The sequence below is a fragment of the Nomascus leucogenys genome, chromosome 16 (genome assembly GCF_006542625.1).
Source record: "Nomascus leucogenys isolate Asia chromosome 16, Asia_NLE_v1, whole genome shotgun sequence".
In the NCBI taxonomy this organism is placed as follows: Eukaryota; Metazoa; Chordata; class Mammalia; order Primates; family Hylobatidae; genus Nomascus; species Nomascus leucogenys.
Genome location: NC_044396.1, coordinates 21,738,440 through 21,751,458, shown reverse-complemented (window position 1 = coordinate 21,751,458; position 13,019 = coordinate 21,738,440).

The following is a 13,019-nucleotide window of genomic DNA, read 5'->3' as shown; positions in this document are numbered from 1 at the left end:
GCCAACATGGTGAAATTCCGTCTCTACTAAAAATACAAAAACTAGCCAGGCGAGATGGAGTCTCGCTCTGTTGCCCAAGTTGGTGTGCAGTGGTGCAATCACAGCTCCCTGCAACCTTGACTGCCTGGACTCAAGAAATCCTCCCACTTCAACCTCCTGAGTACCTGGGATCACAGGTGTGTGCCATTACCCGTGGCTAAAAATGATGGACATTTAAAAGATTAGAATGATATGTAAATATTGTGGAAGAACTTTAAATGCTGCTCTAATCTTAGTGAGATAACACACTGTAGGATTTTGAACAGGAGAATGACATGTTCGTAGCTCTGGTTCAGGAAGATGAAACTAGCACCAATGAGAAAGATGGATTGGAAAAGAATGCAATTAAATGCAGGATGAATAATTACAAAGATAATGCAGTAACTGCTAGAAAAAGATATTAAGGACTTTTTCTAGAAAAGCAAATGTGGCAATAGGAAGGAAAGGATCAGTGCAAGAAACCTGTCAAGGTAGAATAAATGGAATTTAGATCACCAACTGACTAAGGGAGGTGGAAGAAGAGAAAGCTCAAACGTGACTGTCACCTATGAGTCTACATTGCTAGGAATATATTGGCCACTAGCTGAGCGGTGAAAGTCTACACTGCTAGGAATATATTGGCCACCAGCTGAGAGGTGAAAGTAGAGGAGATTTGGTAGAAAAGATGTTCAATTTTTTACATGCTGAGTTTAAAATTCCAGTGAAACATTTCAGTGCACCAGCTCAAGTAGGCAGATGAAAATGTCAGGGTTCAGTTCGGTAACAATATTAAACTGTATTGAAAGAATCGCTTCTTGGAGATCAGATCAACCAACATAAAACTTAGGGACATATTGACATTTTATTCTCTCCATCAGATAACTTTCAAAAGAAACTCAAACATTTGGAAATCATTTTCACTACCAAGAAAGCAAGTTGAGAAAAATAGTTATTTCCAAGGTAAGAAGAAAATATAAATTATAAATAAATCCCTGAGGGTCTTGCCTTTAGAAACTGTATAGAAAATGTGCTATTACTGACCTCCAAGCCAGAAAATGCTTTTATCTGTGTAGTTTGCTAATTATATTTCTGTGTCTGAAGATTGGTTTCTATTTCCTTTGCTTCTTCATATAGTTTTAAAAGGCTTTCTTTTCTTTCTGATTTTTCTATATTCTGAAATGTACCCTTTCAAAATGTGACAATAATACACAGCTTAGCAATTTCCTTTAATATGTATATTCAACTTTTTCACATGTAGCTGACTGTATCTTATCCTTGTTTGAAATATTGAAAAGATGTGATAGAAAATTGGCAAGAGACAGTGAGAGAGGGAAGAGGTTGTGAGGCAGGCGAGGCAGGCAGGTTATTTCTGCACTGTCTCAGACACATAATTTGGCAAAAAGCTCTGATTCTAATAATCAGTATTATCATTTTCATTCAGCTTTACTGAAAATTTTCCAGTAATTTTTTGAGGAGCCTTGATACCTGTAGGATAAAAGATAATTCTCTCTTAAAACATCAGAAATTATTTCATCCATTCTATCTTGTTATAAAAATAAGAATCAGTAAGGCATGGATGTCTGAGATTGAATGGCTGACTTGCTCATTTTATAGTCACCTGATTCGGAGTAGCATCTGAGATAATCTATAGAGATATTGTCTCTGTGCAATAGCTATTTTGTACAGCACGTATAATAATGATACCCACTAACGTTTCCTGAGCCCTTACAATAGGCTAAACAATTGCTACATATAATTTTATTTAAGCCCCACAACAATCCTAGGAGGATGATGTATTGTCATAGACAACTCCATCGTCACTGGGACCCCGCAAACAAAATCTCCATCTCCAGTGCAGGAGAGATAATTGTCATTCTCAAACTTTTCATATACCCAAATTTAGAAACACTTTGGCTGGATATCCTCTCCGACTGGAGTTTGAGCCTTCATTTTACTGCTTTCACCAGAGCTGGAAATTCCTTCAATGCAGTAGGTTCTACCCAAACCAGACACCCTTTCTCTTCTATCATGACTGATTCATCAATTTGTGAATGAACGTGTGCCCTCATCAAACCACAAGCTGAGTCTTCCACTGAACTTGAAGCCTAATCATCCCTTAGGACTCAACAAGAGTCATTTTTTTCAGCTGAGATCCAAGGTAAAGAAAGCATATGGCACTGTCTCATTAGTGGCTTTTTTCTCTCAACCACATATGTGCCCATAATCTTTCAATAGCTTTCCGGAAGAACAACCAAAGAAACTAGATCATTAATTCTTCGATGGCTTTGGTTTTTTAAAACCATAGCTTTAAGATTCAGCCTTTGGGCTCGTAAAATATTCAGAAATAAATCATTTCCAGAAAACTTTACACAAATTTAATAAATGGTTTAAGTCACTTTCTTTATATTGATCTGAGGTAACTTGGATTCTGTTGAATCAGCTTCAAAAACATCACGAAATTTTGAGATCTTGCTTTTTAAATGCTGATTTCTACAGAACTTGGAATGAGGCTTTTAAAAAATTCCAAAACAAGAATGGGCTTTGAGTTCAGATGTGACGTCAAGAGGTATGTGAGCCAGAAGTTTTCAACAAAAAGCACAATGCATGTTTCCTGTGAGCAACAGAAAAACATATTATTTTCCAATGTCATGTATTTCTTTTTAAAATACAAACTGTTGTGATAAGATTGAGACCAACAGATGATGAAATTCTAGCTGGAATTCTGCTTGGTGCCCAGAATGAGTCCATCAGTTCAGAAAAGAAAGAGAATTAATTATAGAGGCCACAGGCTTCTGTGAGGAACACCTTGTTCTGTAGAAACCTCTCCAGCACATTTCATTTGTTTTATTGAGTCTTGTTTATGGCAAAATGCTCTACATATATTATATAAATTGAAACTTGATGCTACACAAGCATGTGAGATTCCCAGATAAAATCCTAGAGAGAGTGAGAGACAAGGTCTGTCTTTAGTACAACTCAGAGAGATTTCCCATGAGGGGCTCCAGGATAATTTTCCACGGTACAATGCACTACTTTATCAGTAGTAAGTGACACTACACAATGCCCTATGCAGGGTTTATATTTTGCTACTTATCATGCTATCCTGTTTTCCAGAAGAACTGTATCTATTATGCTTTCCACAGAATTTATTTGGATACCATGCTACTGTTTCTTCTAGCTATTTAAAGTAATCAAGTCACTTGAAACTGTTGACACTTATTAGTTCATTCACTTACCCATCTATTCTTTTATGTATTCATTTAGTAAAAATGTATTGCATAGCTATTATGTTTACTTGTTTTTGAAATTTTATGGAGTACTTACTATGTGCCAGATTGGGCATGAAAAATAAGCTGTGTATGTATCTAATTTGCATACACTCATTAGGCCAAATCATGGGTGTTATGAAGACAGTTATTAAAATCTTAAAAATAGAAGTCTTAATTTAAAATAATTGTTAACTACCATTTCTTTAGCGTGCCAGACACTGAGAAAAACACTTTTTCTCTCTTTTTAAAATTTTTCCTTTTTTAAGACAGAGTCTTGCTTTGTCACCCAGGCTGCAGTCACAGCTTACTGCAGCCTTGACCTCCCAGGCTCAAGTGATCCTCCTGCCTCAGCCTCCTGAGTAGCTAGGAATACAAGCATGTGCAACCATACCTGGCTATTTTTTTTTTTAGAGACGGAGTTTCCCAAGTTGCCCAGGCTGGTCCTGAGCTCAAACAATCCGCCCACCTCAGCCAAAGTGCTGGGGTTACAGGTGTGAGCCACTGCACCCCACCCCTTTTTTCATTTTTAACATGTTATCTCATTTAGTTTTCATTTTTAAAAACCCTAAGTGCTAGGTATTAACTCTAATTGACTAGCTGGGTGTGGTAGTGCTCGCCTATAGTCCCAGTCACTCAGTAGGCTGAGGCCATCAGAGTTCAAGTCCAGCCTGGGCAACATAGCAAGATCCCATTGCAAAAACAAACAAATAAACAAACACGAAACTATTTTTGGCTTGAAATAGAAAAATTGAGCAACAGTGTCTTAAACCATAGCCATATTTAATTAAGTTACGTAATAAAAAGTCTGGAAGCAGGCAGTTTCAGAATTGGTTAAGTTTGCAGCAAAACAATACGTTGGCCCTGTCTGTTTGTCCCTGGTTCTCCTAACTTTCACCTCAGGGTCACAAGGTGGCCAGCACGGCTTCAAGTATCACATCTTTACATGATAAAAATCCAAGAAAGGAAAGAATAGAGAACTTTTTTGGATTTTTGTCTTTTAATAGGGGAAGATAGTCTTTCCTATAAACTCTACATTAGACTCCTCTTTACATTTTATTGGCAAAAACTGGGTCCCATGCCTACACCAATCACAGGCAAGGAGCCTAGGGTTACAGTGATTGGCTAAGATCATTTATGATACATCTCCTTAAGATGGGAGTGATTTTGCCTTTTATTTGTATAAAATCAATTTTCTCTTATCAAAGGCGAAAGAGGCAAACAATTTCCCTCATCCACTAAAGTGCTCATAGCTGCCATGTGATAAAGAATTTTCTTGCTTGCTACAGACAGGCTTCTTCCATAATACTTTAACTCAGAAATTATTATATTTTTGTTTTAGAACAATTTGGATCACTGAGACAGAGATCTATAAGTCAACTCTCTTTCAACATTTTTCCTTTAAACTTTATTGAGAGTAGTTAGTATTATCAATCCAGATTTCTCGACTGGCATTTTATTTGTTAAAAAAAATTTTCAACATTTTAAACATTCTTAAATTATTCAAACTTTTTAAACATCCACATTAAGACAGTACATTGAAGAAACATCTATTTTAGCCACCCTTCTGGAATCCCACAAAAATGGTAATAAGGGAATTTTAAAATAAATAACCCCACAAAGAAGAGAGCAACAAGATATTGGAAACTAGAAAGTGAATGGATAAAAGGTAACTGATTTAGCAGTCTCAAGACAGTGACTCCTCAAACTAAAAATAAGACAAACTGAGAAACAGCTGATTTATACCACACAATGCTCAAATGCATTATACACCTCAATATTAAGCATACCTGGGGAAGGCAGAGAGGTTGCGATATTTAAGAAGGATTGGGGGCCAGGTACAGTGGCTAACGCGCCTGTAATCCCACAACTTTGGGAGGCCAAGGCAGGCAGATCACTTTGAGCTCAGGCCCAAGACCAGCCTGGGCAACATAGCAAAACCCCGTCTCTACAGTGGTGGTTTGTGCCTATAGCCCCAGCTACATGGGGGCTTATGTGTACTGATTGCTAAATGCCAAGACTGCCCTCTCTAGCCCCATTCCTCAGCCCAGATCCCAGCAGCCAGCAGTCAGAGCCTTGTCCTTCAGGGAGAAGATTAGAAAGCTTCTCTGGGCAGCATGACCAGCCAAGATAAAAGATTTACAGATACTGACTTTGGGGGTTTCTTAGCAATCAGTCCATCCAGATCGCCATAGAGCCCATTTTAAAGTCCATAAGCCTAATGCATACATTCAGAGTTTCTCATCAACTTTTTAGTCCTTTCCTAGTACTCATGAGTGGATCACTAAGGATTACAAAACAGTTGAGGAAAGCCTCTAATCCAACATGGAAAATAGAAGCACAGCAGTTTAAAAGCATATTGGCAGAAATAGAGACCATACATTTTTAAAAACTGAAAAAAAAAATTTTTCTCCTCAAAGAAAAGGGAAGATATTGTATCCAAGGGCCAAAAATAACAGGCTGTTACAAAGTAATACAAACAAGACCTTGGAAATTAAAAGTATAATTAAAATGGGAGGGAAGGGAGCCATGAGGAAATCTCCAGACAGTAAGAGAAAAAGGAAGGAAGGAAGGAAGGAAGGAAGGAAGGAAGGAAGGAAGGAAGGAAGGAAGGAAGGAAGGAAGGAAGAGAGGGAAGGAGGGAGGAAGGGAGGGAGGAAGGGAGGGAGGGAGGGAGATGGTTTGGATGTTTTGTCCCCTTCAAATCTCAGGTTAAAATGTGATTCCCAATGTGGAGGTGAGGGCCTGGTGGGAGGTGTTAGGGTCGGGGGGGCAAATACCTCATGAATGCTTGATAGCGTCCTGGCAGTAATGAGTTCTCTCTCTGTGAGTTCACGCGAGATCTGGTTGTTTAAAAGAGCCTGACATTTCCTCCTCGAGCTCTTGCCATGTGATGCTCTTATTTCCCTTTCACCTTCTACCATGATTGGAAGCTTCCTGAAGCCCTCACCAGAAGCAGATGCTGACATCACACTTTCTGTACAGCCTGCTGCACCATAAGCCAAAATACAACTCTTTTTCTTAAAACTTATTCAGCCTCAGGTATTCCTGTATAGCAATGCAAATTGACTAATACAGGAAGGAAGGAAGGAGGGGAGGGAAGGGAAAGGAATTGGAAGGGGAGGGGAGGAGAGGAGAGGAGAGGGGAGTGGGGAGGGGAGGGGGGTGGGGGAGGAAGGAAGGGAAGGAAATTAAAAAGAAGAGAAGAAAGATAAGAAAATCAGAAGATCAGTCCAGGAGGTCCAATATAAAACTAATACAAATTTTAGAAAAAGAGAGCAACACAAATAAAGAAGAGGAATTTATCAAGGAAATGATTCAAGAAAATTTTCCCAAACCAAAAGAGAATATTTTCCATTTTGAAAGGGCCCACTGAAGGTCCAACACAATAGGTGAAAGTAGAGTCACAGAAAGTTGCATTATTATTAAATTTCAAAATACTGAAGACAATAAAGTTTTAACCCTGAAAGTTTTAAGAATAGATGGAAAAAAGAAATTACAGGCCATCTACAAAAGACTAGGAATCAGAATGTACTAAAAGGTCTAACTAGAGCAATTAGACAAGAAAAGTAAATTTAAAAATTAGAATAATTTTGATTTTCTCAAAAAAAAGTTAGATGTCAGTGGAGAAATGCCTTTAAAATTTTGAAGAAAAAATATTTCCAAAGAATTGTATACATTGCTCAAGTAGCAAGATAAAATAGATACTTTTATATATGGACTATCTCATAAAATTTGCCTCTCATTTCCTTTTTTATGATGTCATAAAAGAATAAGCTCTTTCAAAACAAAAGAGTAAAGCAAAAAAGAGAAATACTTGGGACAAAGGAAACAGGAGAAGGAAAGGGAATTCAGAGAATCCTGGCCAAGGTAGAACCCAGGATAATTGCTGTGCTTGAAGCATAGAGAGTAATCAATTCAGATAGGATTATGTTAGAAAAAAAATGTTTTTTGAGACAAGGTCTCACTCTGTCACCCAGGCTGGAATGCAGTGGCGTGATCACAGCTTACTGCAGCCTTGACCTCCCAGGTTCAGATGATCCTCCAGCCTCAGCCTCCCAAGTAGCAGGATTATGGGTGCATGCCATCACAGCTGGCTAGTTTTCCTATTTTTTGTAGAGATGGGGTTTTGCCATGTTGTCCAGGCTGGTCTTGAACTTCTGACCTCAAGTGATCCACCTGCCTCAGCCTCCCAAAGTGCTAGGATTACAGGCATGAGCACTGTAATCCTGGCCTACCTTATTTTTTAAAAAGATAACAATAAGTTTGAGTGGTTCACCTTGGACCTATTAAATTATATTTTCCAGGGGCCTCAAATCTATGGTCTTCAAAGTCTTCCTTCATGATTCTAACAATAGGTTGGGTTCTGGAGTCACAGAGTTTGGAGACTGTTTCAGCAATACAGATGAGAAATGATGGTTGTCCAATCAGTACTATGTCAGTAAAAGTGGAAATAAATGGGGAGATTAAAAAGATATTTATTTTACAGAAGTGGAAAGAAGTGCTCATTAACACATCCATTAAGTAAACACTAACTTATTATCTGGTATCAGTAATGAATAGTATGAATGAGCATACTATCTGGCTCTTACATGGCCTATATGAACTATGCTCTTTTAATGTGGCATTTAGCAATCCACATTCAGGAACACAGAATGCTTGTCATTTGTTACACCTGCAATTCAGGGTCAAGAATGCTTGTCTTCAAACTATACATAGGGCTATAATAACCAAAACAGCATGGTACTGGTACAAAAACAGACACATAGACCGATGGAACAGAACAGAGAACCCACAAATAAGCCTACATATGTACAACTCTGTGATGGTCTTCAACAATGTTGACAAAAGTAAGCAATAGGGAAAGAACTCCCTATTCAATAAACGGTGCTGGGATAACTGTCTAGCCATATGCAGAAGAATGAACCGGACCCCTACTTCTCATCATATATAAAAATTAACATGAGGTGAATTGAAGATTTAAATGTAAGTCCTCAAAGTTTAAAAATCCTAGTAGAAAACCTAGGAAATACCCTTCACGACATCAGCTTTGGGAAAAAACTTGCAGAGAAATTACCCAAAACGACTGCAACAAAAACAAAAATTGACAAGTGGGACTTAATTACACTAAAGAGCTTCTGCACAGCAAAAGAAACTATCAATATAGTAAACAGACAATCTACAATATGGGAGAAAATATTGGCAAACTATGTATCTGACAAATATCTAATATCCAGAATCCACAAATAAACAAATGAACCAGAAAAAAAAATCCAATTAAAAAATGGGCAAACGACATGAACAGATGCTTCTCAAAAGAAGATGTATGGTCGAGCGCAGTGGCTTACACCTGTAATCCCAGCATTTTGGGAGGCCCAGGCGAGTGGATCACCCAAGGTCAGGAGTTCGAGACCAGCCTGACCAACATGGAGAAAACCCGTCTCTACTAAAAACACAAAAATCAGCCAGGCGCGGTGGCGTACGCCTCTAATCCCAGCTATTTGGGAGTCTGAGGCAGGAGAATCGCTTGAACCCAGGAGGCGGAGGTTGCAGTGAGCCGAAATCATGCCATTGCGCTCCAGCCTGGACAACAAAAGTGAAACTCCGTCTCAAAAAAAGAAGAAGAAGAAGAAAATGTACACTCAGCCAAGGAACATGGAAAAAAATGCTTAACAACACTAATTATCAGAGAAATGCAAATCAAACCACAAGTACCATCTCACATTAAGCAGAATGGTGGTTATTAAAAAGTCAAAAAATAACAGATGCTGACATGGCTGTGGAGAAAAGGGAACGCTTATACACTGTTGGTGGAAATGCAAACTAAGCCACTGGGGAAAGCAGTTTGGAGATTTCTCAAAGAATTTAAAAGAGAACTGCCATTCAACTCAGCAATTCCACTATTTGGTATATACCCAAAGTAAAATAATTCATTCTATCAAAAAGACACAGGCATTCATATGCTCTTCACAGCAGTATTCACAACAGCAAAGACATGCAATCAACCTAAATGCCCATCCATGATGGAATGGATAAAGAAAATGTGGTACATATACACCATGAAATACTACACACTCCTTAAAAAGAATAAAATCATGTTCTTTGCAGCAACATGCATGAAGCTACAGGCCATTACCCTAAGCAAATTTATTCAGGAACAGAAAACCAAATGCTGCATGTTCTCACTTATAAGTGGGAATTAAACAATGAGTACACATAGACATAAAGATAGGAACAAGAGACAATGAGAACTACTAGATGGGGAGGGAGAGAGGGGAGCATGGGCTGAAAAACCATCTATTGGATACTACGCTCACTACCAGCATGATGGGATCATTTGCACCCCAAACCCCAGCATTATGCAATATACCCATGTAACAAACCTACACATGTACCTCTTAATCTAAAATACAATTTGAAATTTTTTAAAACAAGAAGAATGCTTGTCATTTGTTACACCTGGGAAGGATCTGAGAAATTACCCACTTTTGCTTTACAGCTAAATAAAGGGACACTTATTTTTTTCTTCACCTTAAAGTAATAGAAGTCCATTACTTAGAAATACAATTCTGAAACGTTGCTCCCTGTAAAGTTACTGTGACTTCTCTACATTCAGGTAGTTTGTTTCTCATGTTTGAAAATAAGCATACATGCTGTATTCTGGGAAATACTCCAGTATTCCCAACCCTCTGGCACAAAGCTGACACTTAAGCAAAGTGACATTTTTTCTTCCTACCAGCTTCATATACGAGATACTGAACAAGCAGCAACTTAGAGAAACCATCTGAGAGAGGCCTAGGTCTAATGGAAAGATGTGAACAGATTCATTGCAGCACAGTTATTTCCTTCACAACCACATCATTAGTCAAGATAAGAAAACCTGACGTAAACAGCAACATCCAGGTTCTTGCTTGTCAAGAATTCCCAAAACTCTCTCTCTGTCCGCTGGGACGCCCTGGCATCAGGATCGGAATAATCCAGCTCTGGAGATTACCTGGCTGCTTCTCAAGTCTAGTTTAAGGTTTCTTTTGAAATACTGATCTCATCTTTTTGGGAGACATTGCTAATAATGGAGGCTCATAGTACTACATCTTGAAGTTTGAGACTTTTCCAGATTTCATATTTTAGTTCCAACTCCAACATGCAGATGAGTTACTACCTACAGAGAGAAGCAAAATCAGGGTGGCCTTCTCAAGAATCAGCCTCTATAGCTGGAAGAGGTCACGAACTGGGAATGGAACTGGATAATGAGGAGACCTAGCTTCGTGGGTTGAATCATGGCCTTCTTAAAAACAGATCTACAGGGAACAGCAGAATGTGACCTTACTTGGAATAAGGGTCTTTGCAGATCTAAGAAGTTCAGGATTTTGAGAGAGGAACATCCTGGATTTGGAGTGGGCCCTAAATCCAATGACTGGTATCCTTATGAGAGAAAGGAGAGGGAGATATTTTATTTTAATTTTATCTTTTTCTTTTTCAACTTTTATTTTAGATTCAGGGGGTACATGTGCAGGTTGGTTACCTGGGTACATTGCATGATGCTGAGGTTTAGGGTACAAATGATACCATCGGCCAGGTATTGAGCATAGTACCCAGTAGTTAGTTTTTCAACCCTTGCCCTTCTCCCCGCTCCCTCATCTAATAGTCCCCAGTGTCAATTGTTGCCATCTTTCTGTCCACAAGCACCCAAAGTTTAGCTCCCATTTATAAGTGAGAACATATGGTGTTTGGTTTTCTGTTCTTGCTTAGGATGATTTTGGACTTCTGACCTCCTGCAAGAGAACAAATTTCTGTTATTTTAAGCCAGTTGAATTTGTGGTAATTTGTCATGGCATCTCTAGGAAATGAATACAACCTCACAAAGCTATTTAAACATGTTCTGGGCTGGGCTCAATGGCTCATGCCTATAATCCTAGCTCTTTGAGAGGTGAAGGCAGGCTGATGGCTTGAACTCAGGAGTTCAAGATCAGCCTGGGCAACATGGAGGAACTCCGTCTCTACCAAAAATACAAAAAAATTAGGCAAGCTTGGTGGCATGCATCTGTAGTCCCAGCTACTTAAGAGGCTGAAGTGGGAGGATCACTTGAGCCTGGGAGGCCAAGGTTGCAGTGAGCAAAGATCGTGCCAATGGACTCCAGCCTGGATGACTGAGACTCCGTCTCAATAAAAAAATAGAATAATAAAAATAAACCTATTTTGAATAGAGAGGAGGTAGAAGCTTCTCAGGTAGTGTCTGCTTTGCAAATTTCATGATACAAACAAGAGATAACACCTTGGAGGCCCTATATGTACAATAAGAAAGCGATTACTGTTCAACTTCAAAGTATGTCACACACAACTCATTAATCTTCACAGCACACCTGTGTCAGATAGTTAAGTTCCATTAGCCTCAATTCAGAGAGTATAGCAAATAAGTCCTTGCCTGACGTCATCAAAGGAATTTTTGTTTTGTTTTTTGCTTTTTTTAAACAGAGTCTCGCTCTGTTGCCAGGCTGGTGTGCAGTGGTGTGATCTCGGCTCATTGCAACCTCCACCTCTCAGTTCAAGTGATTCTCCTGCCTCAGCCTCCCAAGTAGCTGGGACTACAGGTGCCTGCACCCACACCTAGCTAATTTTTGTATTTTTAGTAGAGACGAGGTTTCACCATGTTGGCCAGGATGGTCTTGATCTCTTGACCTCGTGATCCACCCACCTCAGCCTCCCAAAGTGATGGGATTACAGGTGTGAGCCACCACACCCAGCCAGGAATTCTTGATACATGGCTTCAAAATAGACTCTTCTTAAAGGAAACATAGCAGGAAGATGAATTCCTTCCTACTCAGGTGGTCCTGAGTAGAACAAAAGGAATTGCCAAGCAGAAAATTTACTACACAAATATTTTGTAAGGCCTTATTTCCAAAAATAATATAAAATATAAAAACTATAATGAAATTCATGTTGCAACTTTCCTTGAAGTCCTGAAATTTTATAACCCCTCTCTTGCTACCATCAGACAATTTCTTGTTATCTTGCTGTGGAACAAAAGTTTCCCTGAGAAATCGTATTGACCTATTAGACTTGCCGACGTAATGTCCCACACAGTCTTAGAATAGGCATGTCTCAGCCATGACTTACATGAAAGATGTAGGAGGTTTAAGTGTATAGTTGTGCCAAAACAGTGAACAAAACTAGAATATTTAAAAAAAGGGGAACGATAGCTCCACTTTGCTCTGCCATAGTCAGACCACGTTCAGAAAGACTACATTGTTTACGGCATAAAAATTTAAGACATCTTTACATTAAAAAGGGCCTGGCAAGGTGTAGAGGGGTCAAGGTTTTCAAAAGCGGCAACTTTGGACTACTGGGGGGTTTTGATCTGGAGAAGGCACAGAGCCACAAAATGGTTATCATCAAATATCTAAAAGGATATCATGTGAAAGATGATTAGACTTATCCAATAGACAGAAATTACATTGCAGCTTCATATTATTAGGAAAAGCTTTTGGAAAGCAAAGCTGTCCAAAGATAGGACCAGCATCTTTAGCAAGTAGTGATTCCTCCATCCCTGGGAGTATACAAACATAAATGAGCAAGTTACTTTGTGGGGCTGCTGTAAACATTTAAGATTTCTTCTAAATCTAATGTCAGTCAAATCATTAGTTCTTCTCACTTGTAATTTAAATATCTTCCAGGTCTCCAGAATCTGAAGCTCTGCTCCTGAATTTATAAAATGTGGATGATGTCTATGAAACTAAG